This window comes from Lacerta agilis, chromosome Z (assembly GCF_009819535.1).
Source record: "Lacerta agilis isolate rLacAgi1 chromosome Z, rLacAgi1.pri, whole genome shotgun sequence".
Classification (NCBI taxonomy): domain Eukaryota; kingdom Metazoa; phylum Chordata; class Lepidosauria; order Squamata; family Lacertidae; genus Lacerta; species Lacerta agilis.
This window is the reverse complement of record NC_046331.1, coordinates 44,360,605-44,388,076: the sequence shown is the minus strand read 5'-3', so window position 1 is coordinate 44,388,076 and position 27,472 is coordinate 44,360,605. Positions and strand designations below refer to the sequence as shown.

Here is a 27,472-nt window from a genome sequence, read left to right as displayed (position 1 = left end):
TTTACTGCTTATAGGATCACTCTTTTAAGTCCCCCCATATGTCAGCCCAACTGAGTTAATCCTAGGCACCTAACAATTAAATAACAAAACAATGTAAATTTGGTCTAATGGGATCGAGCTGCCTTGCCCCCCACAGGTATATTGGTGGCTCAGTTTTGTATCAACATAAGTTTCCAGACCAGCATCTACATAGACAGCCTCACAGTAAGATAGTTGATGCAGAGGAGGCAGGGGAGTCCAGAGCCATTATTGCCCAGCCACACACCCAAACATCTTGATTTGTAGAGAGGCCAATCCACTTACTGTGTCCTGGCACTTTCCCAAATTGTAATGGTACTCCATAGCTCAGAGTAAGACCCAAAAGAGAGAACTGGTTTATTTTTATTTCTCTTAGAAAGGTGGCTTAAATTTGCATGTGTACATATAAATTAGTACGTATTTGCAAATATTATGCACATTTGTGCCAAGTACCTAGGACCCAAGTCTTCCCTCCCACTTTGAAAGTTGGCCAAAACTGAAAGTTAGCATATGCAACTACAGTATTCTGCAAATATGTGCTATGACAAGCTTCTGTTCCAGGTCTTTTAAGTCCCTAGAAATGCCCCCTTTTTCATCCCTATCACAGGGAAAATGACAATGTGCAATTGTCAAATACAAAGGAACTGAACAGTTAGAAGTAGGGAACTACCATCAAGTTTGATGCAGAGCCTTTCTTCAATGCTGTCAATTAGTTAATGTTTATAATATGGAAATTGAAAAGCACACATACATGCACACCAACTTCTAGGCATATTTCTTGTCTTCATAATGTCCCCAGCCTTCTGTGCTCTCTCTCCCCCCCTCTGAATTGAGAATTATTCTTGGAAAGACAAAATTTGCCTCCCAACAGACAATTAAATCCTGAAACATAACAAACTGTGATGTCCCACAATAACTCCCCATTCTTTGCCTGCTGGATTATTTGCACAGATCAAAGCTGAGCTGAGAAATGTTCTTGGTGTAGGGTGCATGCGTGTGTGTGTGTGTGTGTGTGAGAGAGAGAGAGAGAGAGAGAGAGAGAGAGAGAGAGAGAGAGATCAAGCCTCAAATGGGCTTAAAGATGGCATTATTTTTGTTCAGAATAACTCAGATGTTCAGTAGTGTGAAAATGCTTGCTGAAATATGCACACACAGACAGCACTGACCTCAGGGGGTATACAGACTGAAACAAACCCTTCCCAACCTGCACACAGCAAATCACTGAAAGGGAATGACACCCTCCCATCTTTGACCAGGGAAGCCGCTTTGCATGAATTTCCCCACCAGAGATGGGAATTTTCCCGCCTCAGTGGGGAAACAGTCAATGTTGGATAATCACCATCTGCTACTGGGAGGGCTGTCACCTGTTCTAAGAGAGTACTGACCTCTTGTCTTCCAATAGCTGCACAACAGGGAGCACCCCTCAAGCAGGAGCAGGGAACCCTTTTTTCAGTCTGTGGGTTGAATTTACTTTGGGACATCCTGCCAGGAGCTGCCAACCACTGACAGAAGAACAGTGGGCAGAGCAATGAATGATTTAACTTTTTTGCACACAGGTTTCTATGTGCACCCAGACACCCCCTCTCTATCATTAATCCAGTCAAGCAGGAAGCATTATCAGTTTCCACATCAGTTTACGAATAAATAAAAAAACATCCTTGTGGAAATTCATCAGCATTTAAATGCGATTTTCTCCTAATTTGACATGTCTTCTTTTTTTGCAAAGCATATTGTTCCTAACGTTTATATATCCCCTAACACAATTCATTGTGTGTGTGTTATATTCACTAATATTTGCATTAGTGTACACATTTTATCTTCTTAGCATGTGCAATTTTGGTGCATGTTACTCGGCTGGAGAATTGCATGGCAAAATCCAGAGAAGTGTAAATAAAAGCTGGCAGACTTAGGTACCCACTCAGCTATATGAAGGAACCCAGGCAGAGAGCAAAATCCACCACAAACCTTTTATTGCCTGAGGTAAATGTTGGGGCAGCTCCTCGGCCATGTTCTGGGGGCAGGGGTACTTCCAGCACCAAATCCTACATATATTAAGGAAAATGGAAACATCATCTCCCCACCCCACCCTCCCCCATCCCACCCACCTCCTTCCCCCTTCTCTCCCTAATGTCTCAACAACCAAAACTGATCTGTAAAAATGTTATATGGAAAATCACGAGAGACATTACACACACTTCTGTAAACCAAGAAAATCTTTAATAAATAAAAAATAAAAAAGAAGAAGGCAGAAATGAGGAAAGCCAGGCCAGGGAGCTTGCTCATGACATTAGCTCATTGACCTGAGAATATTCTGTTGCATTGGCTGTGAGAGGGTGTGGCTCCTGATGGTGAGTCTCTGCCCCCATCTCTCAGCCTGGACACTGAGGTCCTCCTCCGAGGGTCTTCTGCTGGTTCCGTCATGGCAAGAAGCAAAGTAACAGGGAACTGGGCAGAGGGCATTGTTGGTAGTGAGGCCCTCCCTGTGGAATGCCCTCCCAGCAGGTGTCAAGGATATAAAGAACTACACAACTTTTAGAAGACATATGAAGGCAGCCCTATATTGGGAAGTTTTTAATGTTTGATGTTTTATTATGTTTCTATATATGCTGAAAGGTGCCAAGAGTGGCTGGGGAAACCAAGCCAGATGGGCAGCTACCATCATCATCATCATCATCATCAAGCATAGCCTCATCTATATTATGCATTTAAAGCAAAATTCAACATATAACATAGGGCAGTGACCTCAAAATGAGCATTTTTCTGCTGATGTCCCTGTTTCAAGGAATGCCCTTCCCTTTGCCAAACTCAAAGCAGACACCATCAGTTACTTCCACTGTCTTGCAGTGACGTATCATTTTGCCCACTCTCCCTGACCCTTAAGATTGTGCCCTGTTTTATGTGTTGAATCTTCAGAATCTGCTTAATTTTTTTTAGATGCTTTCATACAGTTTTGATGATTTCTGACTATATTTTTAATGGATGTTGTTTTCATATTGCAGATAGTGTACAATGCCTAGAGATTTAAAAATATTAAGTAGGGTAGTTTAGAAACATAGCTGTCAAGTATCCCGTATTGGCCGGAATTCCCCCGTTTTTAATTGCGTTTCCCGCTGCAGTCCCGGAAGACTAAAAAACCCATATATTCCCGGGTTTTGTGAGAATGAAAGTGGATGGGGTGCTTTGGGGCAGCGCCCCAAGAAATGTGCTTGTTTCGCTCCCCTCCGGCCGTGCGCCTTGCTGGCCTGCCGAGCAACGCACTGCCCGCCCCTCTAGCTGGCCCCTCACTGCCATTCGCACCTCTCAGAAGCTGTACCTGTGGCTGCCGCTGCCTGTCCCATGCCTGCTTTGGCGCGCGAGGCTCCACCTGGCTCGCGCCTGAATGCGCGCCCGGCATTGGCATTGGCACTGTCGCCAGCCGCCGCCGCATCAGTGCAGGCAGCACTAAGTGGAGGAGGGCGGGAAGGCAGCAGCTGCTGCTGGTGGTGGTTCCTACCGAGGTGGCCTCAGCTTGGCCCGAGGCACCCGGCCACAAGGGCTCTCTGGGGGTGCCTGCGTGGCATGGACGGTGCCCAGAGGAGCCGAGCAGAGTCTCCTCGCGGGAGAAGGCGGCGGCGGAGCCCGTCCAAGCTCGGCGCCCGCAGGTCGCCAGTGCCCTGAGCGCCAAGTCCGAGCCGCGGCGCTCCCTCCCTGGGCGAGGCGTGTGGGGAGGGGGGGAGAGGACCGGGCGGCATGGGGTGGGGGTGCTGGGGGAGCAGTTCTCCTCACGCTCGCTCTCCTCAGGAGCTTCGCCTCAGCCTCCTGCGCTGGGCGAGAGGGGTGGGCGGGGGAAGCGTCGGAGGAGAGAGAGAGAGGCAGGCGAGGGGACTGTCGCCTCCGCCTCTTCCTCAGCGGCTCTCGAGCAGCCGGAACCGCATGCAGCCGCGGCGGCAGCTGCTGCTGCTGCGGCAGCAAGGGAGCCAGGAGCGGAGGGATGTGGGGCTTGGGACGAGGCAGGATCTTCGGCGTCTTCTCCGCTCCGGTCCTGGTGGCCGTGGTCTGCTGCGCCCAGAGTGGAGTCTCAGCATCTTTTCCCATCGGCATTAAAATATATAATATTTTGCCGCGTTCTAGCTGCTCCGCCCACTTTTGCTTCTGGCTCCGCCCACCACTGCCATGTGACTATCATAGGTGAGGCTGCTGATCCCTTATTTTGAAATCCGAAAGTTGACAGCTATGTTTAGAAATGCTTCTAAGTCAAACAAAATAAGGTGATGGTGATTACTATGGCAGAAGGTGATGGTTGTTTTAATCCCCAGGGTTGTTAACACCTCTCATTTCCCACAGGTCAGTCCTGAATTCAAGCTGATTTATCATGTCAGCACTTATGCCTTTAACTTAAACCATCTATTAATTGATTTGGACATTGATGGGTGCCATATCTGTAGTCCTGCCTCACGTTGGAGAAATGCCCAGGCGTCTGTTGGCATGATGAGTAAGTAGCCTGAACATAGCAACACAAAAATTACTTTTTAATAGAACAATGTGCTGCATTATCAATTCTCCTGGGGTTCTTTAGTATTGGGTTGTGTAGTGGTTTTTTTTTTGGGGGGGGGTTATTGTCTCTGATTTGTATGCTGTTTGATTGTCTCCCATTTGCCATAACCAGCTCCATTGTTTTAAGATAGAAATGCGGGGGTAGGAATAAAACAATAATAGTAATGATAATCCCTTCAACATCCCAGAGAGGAAAACATTCCACCCTCCCCCTTTAAATAACATTTAAGAGGGTTTACTTGGAAGGCTTTAACTCAGCTAAAATAAACAAAAACACAGCATGCATGCCACTTGTATAAGCACATGCAATTTAGAATTGGGAAGGTATATTTGGATGAACACTGACCCTCTCTCTTCTAAATAAAAGGACAGTTATTTTTCTGTTGATTGCCATTGGGAGAAATAATAATAATAATAATAATAATAATAATAATAATAATAATAATAATAATACAAAATAACCACTGAAGATATCTACCCCAAAATCCTGTAGATAAAGGAGGAAACTGCATTGCAGGGATATTGGACTAGATGACCCTTAGGGATCCCTTCCAACTCTATGTTTCTTTGATTCTATGATACTATGATTCTACATATCTGGACAGGCTTGCCCAAACAAAAGTGTTTTAAGCTGGTGCCCAAAAGAACACAGCAAAGGCACCTGCCTGATTCCAGGGAGTTACAAAGTCTAGGAGCTGCCACACTAAAAGATTATTTTCTCACAAGTGCAGAACAAGTATTATGTGGCAGCTGTACCTATGCCCGTTCCACAGATCCAAGGATCTAGGAGTCTTGGTAGACCATAAACTTGACATGAGTCAACAGTGTGATGGAGCAGCTAAAAAAAGCCAATGCAATTCTGGGCTGCATCAATAGGAGTATAGCATCTAGATCAAGGGAAGTAATAGTACCACTGTATTCCGCTCTGGTCAGACCTCACCTGGAATACTGTGTCCAGTTCTGGGCACCAGGGGCGTTCCTAGCCCCTTGGCTGCCCGGGGCGGGAAGCCAAGAGGCACCCCTGGGGGCGGGGCGTCGTCGCGCACGCGCGCCATGACGTCATGACGCGCGCGCACGGCGACGCCCCGCCCCCGCGGGGTGCCGGGCGGGGGCTTTGGGAGCTTTTTTGGGCTGCAAAGAGTCCTGAAGCCGCTGCTGTAGCACAAAGGGGGTGCTACAGCAGCGGCTTCAGGACTCTTTGCAGCCCAAAAAGGCTCCCCAAGCTCCCGCCCGGCATCCCCGGGGGCGGGGCATTGCGGCGTGTGCGTCATGACACACGCACACACGGCGGCGCCCCGCCCCCAGGGGGTGCCGGGCGCAGGCTTTTGGAGCCTCTGCAGCCCGCGAAAAGCCGCTGGAGGGCGGGGGCTATTTTGGGTGCTGCCGGGGCAGAGCCGCAGGAGCGGCCAGCGAGGGGGGGTCACACCCCGACTCGCTGGCGGCCGCTGCGGCTCCACCACGGCAGTGCCGAAAATAGCCTAAAAAGAATTAAAAAAAAAATTGTAGGAAAAAAGCCCAGTGGGCGAGGCAGCCCCCCCATGTGTCATCCCCAGCAGGGGTGCTGCCCGGGGCCCCCCCGCCCCCCCCGCCCCCCCTGCGACGCCCCTGCTGGGCACCACAGTTCAAGAAGGATACTGACCAGCTGGAACGTGTCCAGAGGAGGGCAACCAAAATGGTCAAAGGCCTGGAAACGATGCCTTATGAGGAACGGCTTAGGGAGCTGGGTATGTTTAGCCTGGAGAAGAGAAGGTTAAGGGGTGATATGATAGCCATGTTCAAATATATAAAAGGATGTCATATAGAGGAGGGAGAAAGGTTGTTTTCTGCTGCTCCAGAGAAGCGGACACGGGGCAATGGATTCAAACTACAAGAAAGAAGATTCCACCTAAACATTAGGAAGAACTTCCTGACAGTGAGAGCTGTTTGACAGTGGAATTTGCTGCCAAGGAGTGTGGGCAGGTAAGGTGATCCTACAAGTAAACTGGTCCCAAGCTGTTAAGGGCCAAGGCCCTATGAAAACCTTGCTTTGCTTCCTTGCTAGGGGCTTGAAAACTCTGCTCATGGAAGGTGAGCTCTGTTTCTCAGAATCCAACTTCACACATTTTAGCACGTGTCCATTTGGGGTATTGAAGAAGCAGGATGTGCTCCCAGCTGCCATATATTTATTAGAACACCTGTAGAACAATGTCTGGAGAGCACCACAGGTTGGGAGCACAGCCGCATGCTGTGATCCTGCTCCCCTTCCTGTCCCCATGCACATAAATTAAACTGTGTATAAGGAACTGTGCACAAATCCTGGAGAGCTGCTGCCCGTCAGGGTAGGCCAGGGGTCCTCAGACTTTTTCAGCAGGGGGCTGGTTCAGTGTTCTTCAGACCTTGTGGGGGGGCTGGACTATATTTTGAAAAAAGAAGAAGGAATTAATTCCTATGCACACTGCACATATTGTATTTGCTGGCACCAATCAAAGCCCAGCCCCTTTCCTCTGCAGGGCGGGGAGAAGTCAGGAGGGAGGGAGGGAGGGAAGGAGGGAGGGAGGGAGGGAGGAGGCGCCGCCGCCACCGCCGCCACCGTGTGAGGGAGAGGGAAAGAATGCATGCACTGGTGCAGCCCGAATGATCAGATCCACGCCAATTCCCAGACCATCCGTGGGCCGGATTTAGAAGGCAATTGGGCCAGATCCGGCCCCCAGGCTTTAGTCATGGTATAGGCAATACTGAGTTGGATAGACCAAAGTTCTTACTCAGAATAAGGCAGCACTCTATGTTCCTATGTTGAGCATTCATGCTAATTTGTTTGTGTACTATTTGCAGGGAAGCTGGTCAATTTCAGCTATCTATTGAAAATTCATACTAATATGTTAGATTCAGGCTGTAGGATATTGCCTCAAGCATTAACCCTAGCATTCCCCATCACTATCCTCATTGCAAAAGGTCCAATCTTTTTTGGAGTATTTTTTTTTTGGGGGGGGGTGTTTTTCTCATTTTCTAAAACCTTTCCAGTATTTGAATTTAGACAGGATTCCAGGAAGGTTCGGTACAATAAAATCACTCAGAAAAATCTGCATCTAACAATTAAAATAATGTTATGTAACATTCATGAATCCTCAAAGAGTGTGGCAGAAACCTGACTACTATCTCCATCTTATCCCCATCCTGAAAATGGGGGTGGGGGGACTGGTTTGCTGAGCAAGAACGGCAGATCATCTTTAATTTCACAATCTGAGTTTGAATCCCACCCAAAATTACCTACAGTCCGGAAGCTTCCGCAGTTAATTCACATTGCAAGAATGGTACATTTGCCTAGCAATATTTGTAACCTCCAAATTAACTCAAAGTGGAAAGCTAGGCATGCGCTAATGGCAAGCAGCAGGAGCTGCAGGGTGGCAAAGGAGTTTAGTACACTGCTAGGAACATTCTGGAAGTAACTGAAGTGGAGGGAAGAAGGAGTTCAACCCACTCAGAATCATCACTGCGCAGAGTTCATTCACTCATTTCAAATGGGGCTTGCATAGAGTTCCCAATATATTTCTACAATTTATTTTCATGACGGCAGCCTGATTGATCACACACACTTCCCTTTGACAGCTCTTAAAGAATTGCCAATATAGGCTCTCTGCACAGTATATAACACTCCCTCAAGTTTTCAGTGCAATATTGCTTTTGCAACCCTCCCTTTTGATAATTAATCTCCATTTATGTCCCCTGCCATGCGCACTCAGGGTTGTGGTCTGCATGCTAATTCTTCCAAGGCAGCGAGGTCTGAACCCCCTTGGGGGGAATGCAACGGCTGCTGGAAAATGTAAGGCTTGATCTCCTTAATTCACAAAGGTCTCATTTGAGTTCCGTCTTGTGAAATTCACTGCCGTTCGCCTGGTGCTGCCTTGCCTCGTTGTTCTAGATGTCCTCACTGCAAAGTCAGGGGCTGGGGGGCGGGGAAGGACTGCTTTAATTGCTAATCCCACCATGGTGTGCCTTTGTGAGAGAGAAAAAAGATACTTCTTGATGCATCATTATTTGAAAAACCAGGTACTTAAGTCTTAAACGACACCAGGGATGTGGATAGCTGTAGGGCAAGATGAGCAAGTCAATCTGTTTCTGATCCTCCACACTTTTTCACAGCCTATAAGCCCATTCTGTCCTGATTCTGCATTAGTCTGGTGTTTGTATTAAAAAAAATAATCATACGGAAATGTGTATTTAAATGCAGATGTTGGGAGGCAGGGTTTGGCCTGGGGCAGCAGCACTGAGCAAGGTAGAAACTCAACAACACAAGAGCCTTACAAGTGGATCAGGCAGTGGCCAACCTAGTCCAGCATCCTGTTATCACAGCAGCCACCAGATGCCAACTACGGGAACCTCACAATCAGGGCCTGAGTACAACAGTGGCAGCAGCAATCCCCATTTACAGTATGATTCCCAGTAGCTGGTATTCAGAGAGCATACTGGGTTCAATGACAGAGGTAGAATGCAGTCATCATGGCTAGAATCCTCCCTTGGCAGAGTCCTAATATATAAGAACGCAAGAAAAGCTTTGCTGGATCAGACCAATGGAGTTCAGCATACTGATCTCACAGGGACCAACCAGATGCCCATTATGGGAAGCTCACAAGCAGGAGTTCAACAACCCTGTCTTCAAATGTGATCCCCAGCAACTGATACTTAGAGGTGTGCTGTCTTCAACAGCACAGGAAAAAACATAGCCACTGTGGCCTAATAACCAAATAGCCAAGGCACAAGGGAAGGCAGTTTCCTTGAGTGGGGGAGAGGGGATGGCGGTACCTTTGGAGTTGAGTGCCTTTCTCTGGGTGTCTGATGAGGGGTAATGGAGCTGATGAATTGCAGGAGTGCCTACAAATTCCCTCCCTGTGCTCTACTCATTATTTGTAAGCACACCCAATCTGATGGCGGCGGGGGGGGGGGGGGGGAGCAACTCTATTCAGCTAAAGAAAGCCAGACCTGGATAGTACTGCTCATGCGAATTTTTTCACTGCTTGGGGAAATGACAAAAATACAGCTCCTGCCAGCCTCCAAAGCTGGAAATTTTATTTTGTGCAGAGTAAATCTCTGGGCAAAGTGGCTGCCCCAAACCTCTCTCAGCAGAAGTCTTCCAATCCTTGTACTGGACTGGAACTGGGGAGCCTGTGCCCCTCCCCAGGTGTTCCTGGACTACAACTTCCATCATGCTGCTGTACTAAAATTCTCAACATGCTGCTGGACTACAACTGACCATTGCCCACACTGGCTGGGACTCCTTGGAGTTGACTCCAACCACACATGGAGGGCCATAGGCCCTAACCTGTGTGTATACCTGAAGTATACCTGAAGGAACATCTCCACCCAATAATTCAGCCTGGACACTGAGATCCAGCGCTGAGGGCCTTCTGGCGGTTCCCTCATTGCGAGAAGTGAGGTTACAGGGAACCAGACAGAGAGCCTTCTCGGTAGTGGCACCCTCCTTGTTGAATGCCCTCCCATCAGATGTCAAGGAAATAAGCAGCTATCCTATTTTTAAAAGACATCTGAAGGCAGCCCTGTTTAGGGAGGTTTTTTAAATATTTTATGCTGTGTTGTTTTTTAACACTCGACTGGGAGCTGCCCAGAGTGGCTGGGGAAACTCAGCCAGATGGGCGGGGTACAAATAAATTATTATTATTATTATTATTATTATTATTATTATTATTATTATTATTATTATTATTATTATCTCACCCTTTGCAGATCTACAGGCTTGTGGAACACCTGGAGACACTATTGGGGTTTGCAGTCTAAAGATTCACTGCCGTATAAAAGCACTTAGGTACCAGTATTTTTCTTCCTTTCTACAGATGAAACACAGAGCTAGGTAAGGAACCATCAAATCCATCCAACCACTCAAAGAAATAATACCCCTTTGCGTTTCTGGCTTGTGTACGCAGGTGCTGCTGAGCTAATTCTAAGGGGTGGTTAAGCTGGAGGACACTTTCTTCACATTTCTATTCCTACTTTGATGTGCAGGCGTTTGCCTGAGAAAGGAGCCTTTTCTTCTCAAAGGCAGGGCCAGCCCTCCCATTAGGCAGAGTAAGGTGGCTGCCTCAGGTGGCAGATGCAGCAAGAATGTGTTGTGGGGACAGAGCTGACTGTGCAGTGCAGCTCCAGGAGGGTGGAAGAGGTGCTCCTGACACCAGTGCTGGAGCAAGATCCAGCTACCTGGCCAGCTGCCTTCTGTATGTGAAATGTGTGTGGGGGAGGGGTGCCATAGCAGCCTGTCTTGGGCTGCCCCCGTCCAGCCAGTTTGGGGCAGCAGAACCAAGATACCATGCTAATTTTGTTTCCCTCAGTGCAAGCCAACATTTTGAGTCATTATTCCTCTGAAGCCAGGCTAAAAAGATTCTCCTGCTGTGTTTCCTCCCAAGATTAGAGTCTAGACTTCCAGAGTTTATTACTTCAAATGGTGATTAAGATAAGGGAAGGGTAAGTGTTTGGGGCCAGGGATGGTTATTTTGCATTGGACTGGCATCTCAAGCAAACAATTTGCACACCAAAGGGCATTTGGCAATTACTTTGAAATCAGTCTTTCCTGGAAGTGAATGAATGAATTTATTAATTTCAGTCACAGACCAGTTCCAGCTCACATACATCTGAGGGGGGTGGGGTGGGAGAAAAAGGCTGGGCTGAAAGTTTAACACCACCGACCCTGGCAATATTGGCTATGGCTATTAGAAGGGACTCGATCTGCCGCTTAGAAATTCATTGCAACTTCCTCAAATAAACTGTTCCTTTGGCAGATCTCTCCTGCTCAGTTTGATTCAAGCCCACCTCATTTAATTTTGGAAACGGCACTAGAATAACTCAGTCAACCTTTGCAGTGTGAAAGTGAATCACAAACAGAAAAATTTAGCAACCGTTACTAAATATATATGCGCAGCAGAACTGCCTCACCTCCCTCCTTCCCCAAGCCAGAAATCTCTCTCCCTCCAATATCACATGGTCACAATCAGCCTTTGCTGCTGGTGCTCAGCAGCAGGGTTCTTTGAAATAGGCCTTCGCCAGTGTTGGTTTTTGTCACCAGATTCTCCTGTGCAAGTGGTCCAATGTGATCTCTCAGCTAGCAAACCCTCCAATGTTTCTCTAATGAAAATAGGGATGTCCTATTCAGTAGTAGCAGTAGTAGTAGTAGTAGTAGTAGTAATATTTATACCCTGTCTCTGGGTACCTTCCATTACACATAAAAACATAATAAAACATTTAACATTAACAATGCAACAATACTTTGCTATACAGGGCTGTCTTCAGATGTCTTCTAAAGGTTGTATAGTTCCCCATCTCCTTGGCTCAGGGAGGTCACATAACTGAGCCATGCTCTCCTACATTTCTCTGATAAAAAAGGGATGCCCTAAGGAAAAGCGGGACATTCTGGGATCAAATAAGAAACCAGGACAGCTTCTGTAAATCCAGGACTGTCCCTGGAAAATGGGGACACCTGGAGGGTCTGAGCTAGGGACATGGGGAAAATTCAGTTCAGGCTGAATTTTAAGACGAATCTACCTAATCTGCCATGCTCTGGTCCATGGGGTCATGAAGAGTCAGACACGACTAAACAACAACAACCCAATCTGCACTTCCTAAAACATTACTTGAAACAAAACACAACCATCCTTAGAAATTCACACATCTCCAAATTTTACACTGCCATTCTGCAGCCAAGTAATGCGTGTATCAAGAATGCATATACAGAACACATATATTCTGCAAAACATACAGAAATGTATATATCAAGGTGAAGGGTCTGTAAAAATGCACCTATTAGTGAAAATAACACCAAAAAAGGCACCAGGGAAAGTTGCATGTGCCTATTAGGATGAATTTTCACGGGGACTTAAAGAAAAAAACTGATATGGAAATGGTGGGAACCAAATGTAAGATTGCAAAAAAAGAGAAACTGAAATTGATATATTCATTCATCTCTACCCACTTCCCCTCACCATCAGCAAAAGCGACAAGAAAGTGACAGAAATATGTACTGGGAAATATGGGATTGCAATAGCTTGATGCAACATCACCTCAGCTCCCCACAAACAAATCAGAATAAATAGCTGACCTTGTCTAACCTCCCCACGTACTTTGTGTAAACAAATCAGAATGAACAGTTGATGTGCAGGTCACTGGAAGCAACCTTAAAAACAAATCTGCAGGCTGAATGGAGAACAATATATTTCTAAGTATTCCATTCTCTCTGTCTCTCTACGGTGGTCTGAATTTTAGGCTGGTACCTCTATTTCTTATAACAGGGGGGAAAGGAAAAGGAGCAGCTCTGCTTCCCCAAAGGATATTCTATGTCTTCCTCTCTTCATATGATTTTGTAAGTTGGAAAATGTTGAGAAAAGGGCAACCAAAATTACCAAGGAGATGAAGCAACTCCCCTAAGAGGAAAGGTTGCAGCATGTGGGGCACTTTAGTTTAGATAAAGGTCAGTAAGTGGTGACATGATAGCAGTATCTAAAACTACACGAGTTGCTGAAAACCACAGCGGGGGAGGTGCTCCTATGCTTTGGTTCTGCTTGCAGGCTTCCCATTGGGGCATCTGGTTGACCACAGTTGGAACAGGATGCTGAACTAGATGGACTATTGCCCTGATCCAGTAGGCCCTTCTTATGGTCCCTGAATTTGCAAACCCAGCCTCTGAAGAATTTACGGCTCCCTTCAGTGAGACTGCCAGCCTGGCTCTCTCCGTCTGCTCACTTTCTTAATAAATTGCAACCAAGATGGCATCCTGCTGCTAAAAATTAACTTCTCTGGCCTCAAGTGTGTTTCTATGTGGGTGTAGAAAGGGAGGGGGGATTTGTGGGGGAGGGGACTAGACATCTTCTGCTTCTAATCATTAATCATGAATTAAAAAGATCCTCAAGTACTGGAATCATGAAGGAATAAGCAGGGTGGGGTGGAGGGGGGGGGAATCATGCTGACTCGGCACATGAAGCTGCTTTCTATACAGCCAGACTGCTGTATAGAATCCTAGAATTGTAGAGCTGGAAGGGACCCTGAGGATAATCTAGTCCAGAGCTTTCCAAACTTTTTAAGTTGATGACACCCTTTTTAGACATGCATCCTTTTGTGACACAGTAATTCAGTTTTACCAGCAAACCAGAGGTTAAACTAACCCCTTTCCAGCCTCGAGAGGAGCACAGGGAATGTTTGCACGACACACCTACACACTAACATGTTGCAACACTCTGTTTGGAAAGCTCTGATCTATTCCAACCCCCTTGCAGTGCAGGAATATGCAGCTGTCCCATATGGGGATTGAACCAGCAAGCTTGGCGGTATCAGCATCACGCTCTAACCAACTGAGCTAAGGCTGACATGGCTACTAGCCATTATCTTTTACATTATATTTTAATGTATTTTAATATTTGTTGGAAGCCGCCCAGAGTGGCTGGGGTGACCCAGCCAGATGGGTGGGGTACAAATAATAAATTTTTATAATTATTATATGTTGGAGGCAGAATGCCTTTGAATACTGCTCGGGAAAGGTCTGTTGTTCTTTCAGCTTGCTTGTTTGCTTCCCAGAGGCACCTGACTTTTAAAATGTTAAAAGTAGTTTAAAACAAATTGCAGTCACAAGAAGAGGGCAGGTCCTGAAAACATCCACCTCCGGTATCAAAGGCCAAGGTAAACAGGTGTGTCTTCAGCACACATTGAACCCAGCATTGCCTACCTTAGAAGGCACTGGCTACTTCAACGTCTAAAGCAGCACCTCCTACTCAGCTCTGCTGCTGGAGAACCTGCCAGGAACTGGCCCTACGGCATCCTGCATGCAAAGTGTGTGCTCAAAGCATTCCTAGCTTACCCCACAGCTCCATGTGGCCCTGCCACTTCCCAGCCTAGAGCTCTTCCACGAGGCTGCCACTCGACTGCCAAGTGAAATCAAGAGGAACACCTTGGCGCAAGGTGTGTGAACTACCTGTTAGCTCTGTTGATAAAAGTGTTTGAAAGAATTCAGCAAACCATGTCAAGGTGCCCCTGGGGCTGAGCACCTAATGAATACACAGGAGGCTGCCAGTGACCCATCTAGCTTTAGTGTGGCTCATACCAAAGATAGGGGACCCTTTTCCAGTTTGGGGGCCACATCCCCTTCTGGGCAACCTTGGAGAAGCCACAGAGGGCCCAGAGGAAGAAAAATGGGAGAAGCAAGTAACATGAAATATATCTTTCTACAGTAGAGTAGTTTCTACACCTGCACACCTCTCTCCTTCATCTGGACAAGCAAAGGGCATTATCAGAGTTCAGTGACACATCCTGGTGTGAAGCAGGATAGTGAGGGCTGCAGCCTGGGGTGAGTTTTGAGGGTCAGACAGAGAGGTCTGGAGGGATATGTCTGTTCTGCAGGCCTGAGGTTCCCCATCCCTGGTTGACACTGAGTAGAAGCTGCTCTCTTGATCCCTGAGTACCTGGACAATGACCTTGAAAATAGCTTCAGTGGTCAGAGGGTCATGATTCCACTTGGCCTTCAAAGGCTATTCCCCAAAACCTAACATGGAAAGTTGTGCTTCCCTTTCCAGTTCCAAGGAGTCAATAAGACATTTGAGCCACATTCAACTGGACTCAGAAGTAAAGTAGCAGACTGAGCAACTTCCAGCTGGAAAATCTAGCAGAAGTCTCTGGGGTCCACACATAGCTCAGCTACCCTGAAAGCTGTGATTTAGCTGTGATTCCTGCATTACATGGGGTTGCACCAGACATGCCTTGAGGCCCCTTCCAACTCTACAATTCTAAGCAGCAGAAATGGAATTGGCAGCTCTACTAGGCGCAGAAAAAGAAGCTCTGTGGAGACTGAGGAGGAAAGCCTGATGTTGAGAGCTGACATGACAAGACGTTCCATAGTGTGATACCCTTAGAGTCTGGTGCACATGCAAGGGGATGTAGCTCAGTGGTAGAACACTTGTGTTGCATGCAGAAGGTCCCAGCTTCGATCCCCAATTGCATTTCCAGATGGGGCTGTGAGGGACCCCTGCCAGAAACCCTAGAGGGCCACTGCCACTTAATCAGTGTACAATATTAAGTGAGGTGGACCCAAGGTCTGGCTCAGCCTAAGGCGGCTTCATATGTCCCTATGCTCCTATAAGGCCACTTTCAGATGGCTGTTCCTTCAGTGAAGAGCAGGTGGCGGATGCAGAGAGCATCACCATTCCTTACACAGTGATTTTAACTTTGTACATCGTAAGCTGTAACATTTCAAACTATATGTTCTTCATTGGAAGCAATACACCACTTGATATAACCATTTCTATTAAGACTGTCTTTTTCTTTTATTTCTCTTCTTATTTTGCTTTCCTGTGATCTTTAATTCTTGTTTTCTTTCTATTAATTCTATCCATATTTATGCTTTGCCTTTTGAAGTTCCCAATCTTGGATTACTGAAGATACATCCAGGAACGTGATGGACAGAGGATGAAGGGCCCTGCTTCAGGAGCAGATGAGAGAGGATCTGCCAGGATGGGAGGCTGGGGGAAGAGGGGGAAGTTCCCAGGTGAGAAGCCCCTGGGACAGTTCACTCTCCTGTGTGTGAAATAAGGCTTAAGATACAATTACAACAGAAGATCTTATGCTCTTCTTCTTCTTCTTCTTCTTCTTCTTCTTCTTCTTCTTCTTCTTCTTCCTTCTATTTATTTTCCTTAGATTGGTTTGGCTTTTATTGTATTTCATGTTGAAAACTCTTAATAAAAATGGTTTTTTATATATCTATAAATTGTGATAGATAGATGATAGATATCCTTTTAAGCTGCCAGAATATCTCTCTAAAGGGGTGGGGGTGTGCTTTTTCAGCTTGAGGGCCATGTCTTTTAATAAGAATAATTTATTTTTTGTACCCCACCCATCTAACTGGGTCGCCCCAGCCACTCAGGGGGCTTCCTACAGAATATACAAAAACACAACAAAAGAAAACATAGGGTCCTGTTTCATTTGCTTTTTATCTGTTTGGCTGCTGCAAATTAGAGAACAGACGTCTGAAAGCAAAAGGCAAAATATTATCCGGATCAATATCTTCGTCTTGAATGTGTCAACAACTCCGGGTAGAAAAGTGTCAAGTTTTCACTTGCAGTTGTAGTGTACTGCGGACTTTGATCCAGCCTCCGGGAGTGTGGGGTGCATTTTAAATATACCCAGCAGATAATGCTAACTTTTGCATGAGACAGACCTTAGCAGGAATACTCAAGATGGAACAAAATCTGTCAAGTTGACCACATGTGTTACACACACATCTTAAGCAAAAAGGGGAGGAAACATGAACTGGAGGTTGCCAAATTCAACTGGAAAGAGGCAGGGTCGTGTAGTGGTTGTAGTGCAGGTCCTGGTCATCAGGGCTTGCCTAGTGCTGTGCACAGAATGCTGAAGAATGCCTGATGACCAGTTGTCATACCTGTCTCAACAGGGAATAACAGAATCATAGAATCATAGAGTTGGAAGGGACTATGAGGAAGATAAGGATCCAGCCCAAGTTTGACCCAGTTCCTCCCCACTCAGAACAGGGTTCAAATTGCCACTCAGCCATGAAGTTAAACTATGGAACTTGATCCCCAGGGGGGCAATAGCAGCCGCCAACTTGGACGGCTTTAATGGAGGACTGAACAAATTCACAGTGGCCTTGCCTCCACAGTCTTCTGAATACCAGCTGCAGGAAACCACAGGACAGGAGAGTTCTTGCATTCGGATTCGGATTGCTGGCATCCCAGAGGTGTCTGGGTAGCAACTGCAGTTACAAGATGCTGGACTAGATGTCCATGGCCTGATCTATCAGGACTCTTATGCTCTTATGGGTGTCTCCTTCAGCCTTACCTACTTCACAGGATTGTTGTTAAGATGAAATGGAGGAGCAGGTGAATCATTCATGCCACTTTTGAGCTTCTTGGAAGAAAGATAGGATAGAAATGTAATGAATGAGATAAAGACAGGCCAAGGGCCAGCCAAAGGGCAACATACAGGTCTGCTTGGTTGGGGATGTGAAGTGGGTATAGAAGCAGACTGGGCCAACCTTCCTTCTCTGCTTCCTGCTGCATGGGTTCTCAACCCCCTCCAGACTCCAGCACAGGTGAAAACCACAATGAATTATTCAGATCAAAGAGACAAGCTGGCGGGGCAGACCATGTGCCACAAAGCTGGCAGATTAATTTCTTGCCTGCGATTCATCAACAGCATCATGGTATCTTCTGCCATTTCTACAACAGGACGCAGAAACTTCTTTCCCTATCGCACATGTGCTTTCTCTCTCCCTCTCTCAACAGAAAAAGAGGGACGAAGCAGGAGAATGCAAAGCAGTGTCAATACCCAGATGGCTATGGGATGTGTCAGCACTGTCATGAGGTTGACAAACAAGCCAGAGATGACAGTTTGCTAGAAGGCAGAGGCTGCATATGAATGCTCCATCCATGATGCCAGAACACAGTGAAGGAAAAAGAGACTCCTGGTATCAGAGCTGCTGTGCAGGAATCCCACCAAGGGGACAGAAATGAGCTGAGGCTGTCTTGGTCTATTGACTCAACTGTTAAAACTATAATGGAATTTGGTTAGCAGTGCTTGAAGCTCAGGGAATAGCTAACACAATAACATTAGAGGAGGCTGCTGGAACCAGGCCAGTGGCCCATCTAGTCCAGCATCCTGTTCTCACAGTGGCCAACCAGGTGCTCCTCTAGGAAACCTGCAAGCAGGACTCAAGTGCAATAGCCCTCTCCATTCCTGCGGTTTCTAGCAACTGTATTCAGAAGCATTGTTGCCTCCGACCATGGAAGCAGAGCAGAGCCATTGTGGCTGGTAGTCACTGATAGCCCTCTCCTTCATGAATTGGTCAAATCTTTTTTTCAAAGCTATCTAGGCTAGTGGCCACCACTGCCGCCTGTGGGAGCAATTTCTGGACTGCCCAATACCAAGTGTCACACGAATGACAGAAGAAAATAAAAACCAGAAATCATCTTGTGGCACTTACAGATTGAATAAAATTTACTAGGGCACAAACTTTCATGGACTATACCTCTCCTTCATCCAATGGAAGGAAATAAGAATATCCTCGCTGGATGAGACCAAGGACAATAGCATTCTGTTCCAAACACAGAGCAGATAGATGACTCTCTGGAAGTTCATAAGCATGACAGCATAAGAAGAGCCCTGCAGCTGGATGAGGCCAAAGGCCCATCTAGTCCAGCATCCCATTCTGAAAGTGGGAAGCCCACAACAAGCAGGACCTGAGTGCAACAGCTCTCTCCCCACTTGGAATTCCCAACAACTGGGATTCAGGGGCATACTTCCTCTTAAAACAAATTAAAGCTGGGAACCAAGGAATTACTGTTATTATTGTATTTTACCATTCTGTTGGAAGCCCCCCAGAGTGGCTGGGGAAACCCAGCCAGATGGGTGGGGTATACATTTATTATTATTATTATTATTATTATTATTATTATTATTATTATTATGGCTCATCCAGATGGAGGGGGCAACTTCCCCCTTTGCCTGTTCTCCCAGTGGATGCCTACGCAACCTGATGATTAAGCCCCTTTAAGCCCCAGTTTTAATGCAGTACTTGGGTTAGACCCTAGGCCAACCCTGGAGCTCACTATTCCCATTTTACATATTGCAAACTGAGTCCCAGAGACAGTGACGTGCCTATGGACATTCTACATAGAAATACATCCAAGGATTTCGCAGGGGAGGCCTGGAACGGTTGCTCTACAGGGCTGCAGTTGGGGGTGGTAGTCTTTGTGAGCCAAGATTTATTTTCTTTAATCGAACACATAGACAGGGATCTCCTTTGGGCAGCTGTCTCATTTCCCTATGAAACATGGTGCATATGGCTAAAAACAGGCACATTTCTCTGATATCCTTCTAATGAAATTGTATTCATCCTGCGCTGCAAAGGTCAATTTATCTGATGATGCAGCAGCAGCAAATAATAATGGGTGCAGCTGACAAACAGGTAGGCTTGGAAAATTAATTATTCTCTGCTCTCCAAATAAGCATATTATTTTGATGCCAAGTTGCATCAATATTGCAGTCTTTTCTCTTTTTTTGCTTCTTTCACATATCACCAGTTCCTTTGGTTTCTGCAGTTACAGCTTGATGGGCAACCAATGAATCAACCGACCTGTTTTCAGCACTAATTGATCATGGTTTGCCATTCCACTTGCTCCTTCCACTCCATTTGCCTGTTTAATACCCACTTCAGGCATGAGAAATATTCCCCGAGTCGCTGAGGCTTGCTGACAAAAGGACCATCATGACTGAGGCTTTTCAACTTTCCCATTAACCCTCTGGGCAGAACCAAAAAGGCCACAGACCTGGGACCGGTAGATCATTCTTGTGTTGATGGCAAAGCCTATTTTTACTGGTCTTTTGGCCTCAAATCGAGCAGCCTCCCACACTGACTGCAGCACAAGCTTCTGGAAAACAACAGTCACCAAAGTGCACTCTCTCTCTTTAGCCTTCTTGGTGGAGAAGGATGTCACAGCATGCAATCGGGGAGCTCAGCCTCCACCATGGCAAGACTAATGGAAAGAGTTTGTTCACCCAATCTGTCATGACCCTGGAGTAGGGTGAAGACTCCTAAGCAGAAAGGGAAGGGCATGCAAGGTCGGCCCTAGAAGCACTCTCAGATGAACTGGAGAGGCCAGTGTGCACTCCTTCTGGCCTGAGGATATTGCACTGCCATCCTCTAATACAAAGGTCTGCACTACAGAAGACTTAAGTGCCTCCCTTCTCCATCTCAGTATGAGATTACCGGAGAAGGCTGAGCTCCTTTAAGCAGAGCAGTCTTGCAAGCATGGTGGGCCTAGCAATTAGGTTGCAGCAGCTGCTGCTGCAGCTGGTCTCAACTTCAGCTTGTTCCTTGCTGTGATCCCCCACTGGACAGGCTCAATCCTCCTTCCCATGGGACAGCTGCAAGCTCCTGTCCTCTTTGGTTTGGCTTGGCAGTAGGTGAGGTAGAAATACTCCTGCTGGTCCTTTTGGTTAAATTGCTAATGCCCAGAGAAGCTAGCAACTGTTGGATCTCAGATAAGGAGACAGCAGTCCTCCTGTAAATGCTGTATGAACATGTAGCTAAGAAGTTGTTCTTATCACTTGCTGGGTCCAGAGTTTTGAAGAGTCTCAACTCTGCCCCCCACCAAAAAAAACCCCTCATAACAATAGATTCATGAAATTGTAGAGTTGGAAGGGATCCCAAGAGTCATCTAGTTCAACTCCCTGCAAGGCAGGAATCTCAACTAAAGCATCCATGACAGGTGACCACCCAACCTCTGCTTACAAACCTCCAATGAAGGTGAGTCCACACTCTCCCAAGGTTGTGAACTGCTCCACTGTTGAACAGCTCTTACTGCCAGAAAGTTCTTTCTGATGTTTAGTCAGAATCTCCTTTCTTGTAACTTAAAGCCATTGGTTCAAGTCCTACCCTCCACAGCAGCAGAAAACAAGCTTGCTCCATCTTCTATGTGACAATCCTTCAGTTATTTGGAGATGGCTACCATATCTCCTGCGGGAGGCAGTGAAGGATAGGCGTGCCTGGTGTGCTCTGGTCCATGGGGTCACGAAGAGTCGGACACGACTGAACGACTGAACAACAACAACAACCATATCTCCTCTCTGTCTCCTCTTTTCTAGGCTAAACATACCCAACTCCTGCAACCATTCTTCATAAGGCTTGGTTCCCAGATCATCTTTTGCACACACTCCTGCTTGTCAACATCCTCCTTAAAATGTGGTGCCCAGAACTGGACACAGGACTCCAGGTGTGATCTGGCCAAGGCAGAATAGAGCAGTACAGTACTATTACTTCCCTTGGCCAGAACACTATATTTCTGTGGATGCAGGCAGAATAACATTGGGGAGGGGGGGGCGTGTTTGCTGCTGCATCACATTGTTACCTCATGTTAATTTTGTGGTCAACTAAGAACCCAAGATTCTTTTCACATGTATTGTTGTCAAGCCAGGTTCTCCCCATCCAGCTTAGGGTAAGCAAATAAGTGTTTGAGATGTAGAGAGAGGATTCTGCTTGGGTGTGAGGGAAGGGCAGTTAGGCAGGGTTGGCAGTCCCTAGTACATATGGTACATCTATAAATACATGCAAACACATATAACCTCCCTGCACACCAGGGCGGTCCAACCTCTCAGACCAAATGGGCTGAACACTGAATTAATTTTCCATATCATAAATCATAAATCAAGATAGTTAATATTATTTAATATACACTATTCCGTGCGCTGCTCTGGTTCGCCAGAAGCAACTTAGCCATGCTGGCCACATGACCCGGAAGCTGTGCGCCGGCTCCCTCAGCCAATAAAGTGAGATGAGTGCCGCAACTCCAGAGTCGTTTGCGACTGGACCTAACAGTCAGGGATCCCTTTATTAATATATTAAATTAATATTAAATGCAGAAAAGGCAACTCACACCACCTCCCCCCTTCCTCCCTCCCTCCCTCCCTCCCCTTGTTCTTCCCCAATGTTGAATCTGGGGTCAGAATTACAAATTGTAAAATCAGACTGGAATTCCAGATAGTGTGTTCAGGACTTGGAGCATGTCTCAGTTCATTGATTCCATGTGCTGAGTATCTGTTTTGGCTGCAACCCTGAGTCCATTCCCCAATGTGGCATTAATGCAGAGCAAATTGAGACATATCCTCTCAATAATTCGTTCCAAGATTGCCCAAGATTTGTGGGCAAAGAGGGGCCAGGGCTCCAACATCAGCCACCAATACAGGAGCGAAACCATTAGCAGTGTATGAAGCTAGGAAAAAACTCAGAACAAGAGGGCGCCGTATATTTATAAGTGGGGTGAGGAGGGGGGCAGCACAACATATGCACCCCTACTTAAGCAGGAACCTCATTTAAGTCTCTGGTGCTTACTTCTGAGTAAATACACAAAACAAGCTCCACTCTTAAGCACTCTCACCACTTCAGCTAAGAGTTTCCCACCCCACCTGACTTCCAAACACACACATACTCTTTGAGTCTGACTGTAAAGGGAGTTCTTCTCAGCCAACTGCCTCCCAGAAAAAAGTCAGGAAGATCCTAATAATTCTGGCATCACAGGACACCCACCTCAAAAAGGGACAGCCCTATTTAAGAAGAAGAAGAAGAGTTTGGATTTGCTATCCCGCTTTATCACTACCCAAAGGAGTCTCCAAGCGGCTAACATTCTCCTTTCCCTTCCTCCCCCACAACAAACACTCTGTGAGATGAGTGGGGCTGAGAGACTTCAGAGAAGGGTGACTAGCCCAAGGTCACCCAGCAGCTGCATGTGGAGGAGTGGAGACACGAACCTGGTTCCCCAGATTACAAGTGTGCCGCTCTTAACCACTACACCATCTTCTAATTTGAAGGGGGGAAAAACACACCATAGAACATTGAAGAGTATTGTTCTAAATGTTATTTTAAAGAATTTGCTTTTTAAAAGAACCAATTCCTTTACTATAGTAAATTACCAGGAAATCTTATCCAGACAGACAATCAAAATTCAGACACTAAGTCCAGGATGGAAATCCTTTTTTGGTCTTTTTTTTTTTAACCCTTCCTCAAATTCCTTGAGGGGACTCTATTTAACTCAGGCAATCCTCTCCCCATAAAGTCACTCTGCCCTTCCAGCCCCCCCCCCATGACACCTCCCCCCCATTTCCTCCTCACCCCATCCTGTTATCTGCCACCTGCTCGGCTTTGGTCTCCTCAGTGGCTGGCTTGGGTGCTGTGTGGGTAACCGCAGCAGCCACTGCATCCCCTCAAAGCCACTGCCACGCTCCTTGGTCACCATGCTGAGTGAGGCATGGGTCTGAACTTGCCAGCAAACTCCTCCCAGCAGTCAGCAGAGGGACATGTCAGAGCTAAAGGTGGCAGTTGCCATAAGACATGTGCAAGTGCTGCCTCTTTCCCCTTTCCCTGCCTGGGCACTGGCAGCCGCTAGGAAAGTGTGTCTTCTCTTTAGCAGGGCGAGAAGAGACGGCAGACAGGAGCTACAGCTGGCTTTTACCTATCATGCATTGTTGCTGAGGGCTGCCAAAAAAGGTGACCCTTGGGCCACGTGTTGGACCACCCTGCTGCTCACAATAAAGTAAGACATAAGCATGACCACCAACCTAGAATCCTTCTTCTTAACATGCCATGTTTTCTATATACAGGGAGCATTTTACATTGAGGAGCATTCAGGGTTATCCACACTTATCTTTCATCTACATTTTCTAGGCATGTTCTGTGCTTTAAAGCTTCATGTCCAAGCATCCCTTTTTTGCTCCAGGGCTTCCTCCATGAAAACACACTCTTTACTGCTAAATTGGAGCAAACAGCAGTCCATGGAAAACCTGTGCAATTGGTTGAACTTTAGCTTTAAAGACCAGGTTTCCTCAGGGAAAGCTCTTGGTTGGGGAAAAAAGAGCCCTCTGACACAGAGCTTTAAAGCAAGCAGACCTTTGCCTGGAAAGCGCTATGTGTGGCTAAGCCCACAGACAAGCAAACCCATTTCCTTCCCCAGTGATTCAACCCAATAGGAGTTGAGTCACATGATTCCCTTAGTTCCTTACGTACAGAACAACCAGTTCTATCAGAACTCCAGTCCTGTGGATCATATTCATCACAAGTGCATTGCAGAGAGCACTCCCATGCAAACCCCCCCCCCCATTTAATTAAAAGCAGCCACAGAGGCATGAATAAAGCAATCCCATTAACAAATTCCAAAGCTGGGGCTGTGCAAATAAGGAGACTCTGCAAAGTTAAAATGTAAGCAACATAAGAAAAATGTCAGAAAAACCCCCAACAATTTTTCATTTCTGCAGCTGGGTCATTTATTGGAAATGTTAAGTATGGCTTGCAGATGATAACTAATTTGACTGCCCTTTGTGGCATTCCCTCCTTTGCCCCTTGGTGCCCAAAATTTGCATTTTAGTATAGTTTAAGAAAATCACTCGAACATGAATCTCATTTGACTTTGGAAGAAGAAACACGAATGGGCACAGCCTCATTTGCTGAAGTCTCCATTGCAATAAAGCTGTCAAGAGGGCACCGTTCTGGAAGGATCATTTGGAGCTGAAGATCAAAGGTGCAAGAGAGGTTGAGTGCCTCCTTTATGACAAAGTTGTAAGACTGTCAACAGGCAACTCTGCCAGATCACTGCCCCACTTGATGAAACATGCCTACTTTAGCACAAACAACCCCTCCAAACCTCCGCTGTTAATATTAGGAAAATGTGAGCTCATACAAAGCTGCCTTCAACGGAGTCAGGCTACTGGGTCCATCTTGCCAAGATGGGCTACTCCAGCCTTCACCAACCTGGAGCCTGCAAGTGTGGTGTCATTGTTAGAGTGCTGGACTAGAACCTGGAAGACCCGGGTTCAAGTCCTCACTCAGCCCACAAAGCTCACTGGGTGACCTTGGGGGATAAAATGTAGACGAGAAGAAGTTTGCATGTGACCTTGAGCTCCTTGCGGGAAAGGTGCAATATAAATGCAATAAGTTATATTAAATAAATGTTTTTGGATTACAGCTTCCACCACCCTCACCAGTGGTTGTGCTGACTAGAGCTGATGGGAACTGCAGTCCAAAACACCTGGTGAGCACCAGGTTGGGGAAGGCTGCTCTTAATATAATAACAGCCCCTGACAGTTTGGCTACACAGAAACTATTTTACAGTCTTTTGCAAATACCTTTGATTCTCTGCGGCGGAACATCCAGCCACAATAGAAGCCAGCCGAGTGCAGAGACGCAAGCCTAGTAGAAGGAAAAGCTACGCAGGAAAAAAAGGCCTTCTGATGTTATTATTTCTATGATTATCATATATATTGGTATTTATATCACAGAGTAGCATAAGAAAGAAGCAGGTTGCTGCCCCGATGAATGTACAACCTACATTTAAAACATGTTTGTGTGCATCTACAATCAAAAAGGGAGAGAAGGGAGAACCAAGGGTAAGAAGAGGTGAATTAATGAAAGTCAATGCAGTTTCATGTATTTAAAAGAACACAAATCATTTTTCTTTTCCAGTTGTAGATTAGGACTTAGGGAGCCTTCGCCAACCTGGTGCCTCCTAGACATTGTATACTTTTTAATTTTATTTGTCCATTTCTATCCCACTTTTCCTCCAAGGAGCTCAAGATGGTGTACATGGTACCCCACCTGTTTTATTTGCACAACAGCCCTGTGAGGCAGGCTGGGGTGAAGACAGTGAGCTTTGTGGCTAAGTGGGGATTTGAACCCTGGTTTCCCAGGTCCTAGTTCAACACTATAACCACCGCATCACACAGGATCTCAGTGCTGGCTATGGCAGATGGGAGCTGTAGTCCAAACACCCAGAAGGCACCTGGTTGGCGAGGGCTCAACTAAGGGATGAAGCTAAAATCCATGGAAGGATGTGGGATTTGAGGAAGGATGTGAAGGAGAGGAAATATCTGGCCCTTAGAGTTGGTCTTGGAGGGATTTCCAAACAGAAGGATCTAGGAGGGCTATTGGGTGGGACAGACACCCACTCCCATACCCTCTAACACACCACCAAGTGAAATCAGGACATGTGTCTTCTGCGGCCATGGTCCTGCATGAGTCACATATGTATCTATGGGGGACATGCTCTTATGGGAGCCAAGTGACTCATGCGAGAGCATGACCCCCTAAAATGGGCATCCTTGGAAGCCAAACAAGACATCCCAGGAGCTAATCAGAAGCCAATATGGCTCCTGTAAATCCGGATATCCTACTTAAAATAGTATGCAATCCCATGGCTTTCACCCTGGTAAGCATGCCAAGACCCTTGGCTCATCTAGATCCCAACTGGGCCTGCTTCAAACATCTGGACTTGAGGCTTACCTTGCCTTGATCTAGGTCCCACGAAGATCACTCACACCCCAGTCCCTTGAATACAGAGGTGCCTGCCAAAAAGGCAAACCTAGGCACTAGATCCTGGCTCCAGGATGAGATGAAAGTTCCACCTGCAGGAAGGAAAGAGGAAGACCCCTCAGTAAGTTCGGAAAACTCTTTGTAGGGCACAAAGTTTGAGGAGAGAAAGGGAGAGATTTGCCATCCATGCTCCCTCCTGTTCATTTTTTGACTGGATTCTCATGGATGCCCCACACATTTCAGAACCACCATAAATTCTCTCCCCGTTAGCTGGCAAAAAGCCATGTGAAAGCCACAAAATAAAGGCTTAGCCCATCGCCAGTTGCAGTCACCACTTATTTATTTTGCTTATTAACCAAGCCAGGTAAATGAAATGCTCATTTTCAAAGATGGTATTGTGCACAAAAGAAGAGGGGCTTTAGCTCACTTCCCTCTGCAGCACATGCAGAAACTGCTTTCTTGACCGTTGGACCCACTATTAGTCTTGAAAGCTCAATCTGTCAGAGCCTGTCTTTGCATGCAGGGGAAGTCCATAACTCAGCCCAGGGGTTGAGACCCATTGGCTCCCCTCACCTGGTTTAGCTGGCTGGTGGAAGCCATTCTGAGGTTGTGACCACTGTCACATGCTGACAACTTCTAGGAGTCCCAGGGGAGAGCTGAGTGCAGGCTGGGGACCAAAAGAGGGCAAACCACCCCAGAAGGAGCACCATGTGTCCTCCACCAGAGGAACTACTCTTCCCCTAACACTTCTTAAACCCCAAATAATAACAGTAATAATCCATTAGTTTCTAAAACAAAAATTCTGGCCTTTGAGCCTGCCCATTCATTGTACTCTTGTTATCATGCTGCCTTAAGAGACCAGTTTGCACATTTTACTTATTTCAGGAAGGTACTTTTAAGGCTGCCTTTTCCAATAGTTTGTTCAAGGTGGTGTCTAATAAGAAAATAAAGTATGAATAAATCATCCAACCTCATTAACAATGTATGAATTAACATGACAGAATGCTACAGCACAAAGATCTATCCACCCAAAGGCAAGTGTGTAAATACTGAGTTTAAAGTATGCATTCCAGAAAGAAAGGAAGATGTAGA

General features: G+C 46.4%; 1 protein-coding gene across 3 annotated transcripts in view; it reads right to left on the bottom strand.

Moving 5' to 3' along the window:
• The window catches only part of LOC117040183 (5-hydroxytryptamine receptor 2A-like), a 99,498-nt gene extending 73,041 nt beyond the window's left edge, over positions 1–26,457 (bottom strand). For 2 of the 3 annotated variants that reach the window (XM_033137787.1, XM_033137788.1), the window contains exons 1-2: positions 26,351–26,457; positions 25,198–25,277 (exon numbers count right to left, since the gene is read on the bottom strand). The gene's annotated coding sequence lies outside the window, so the exon portion shown is untranslated. The remainder of the gene's footprint in view (positions 1–25,197; positions 25,278–26,350) is intronic. The other variant, XM_033137789.1, reaches the window with a different exon arrangement.
• Positions 26,458–27,472: the final 1,015 nt, after the last annotated feature.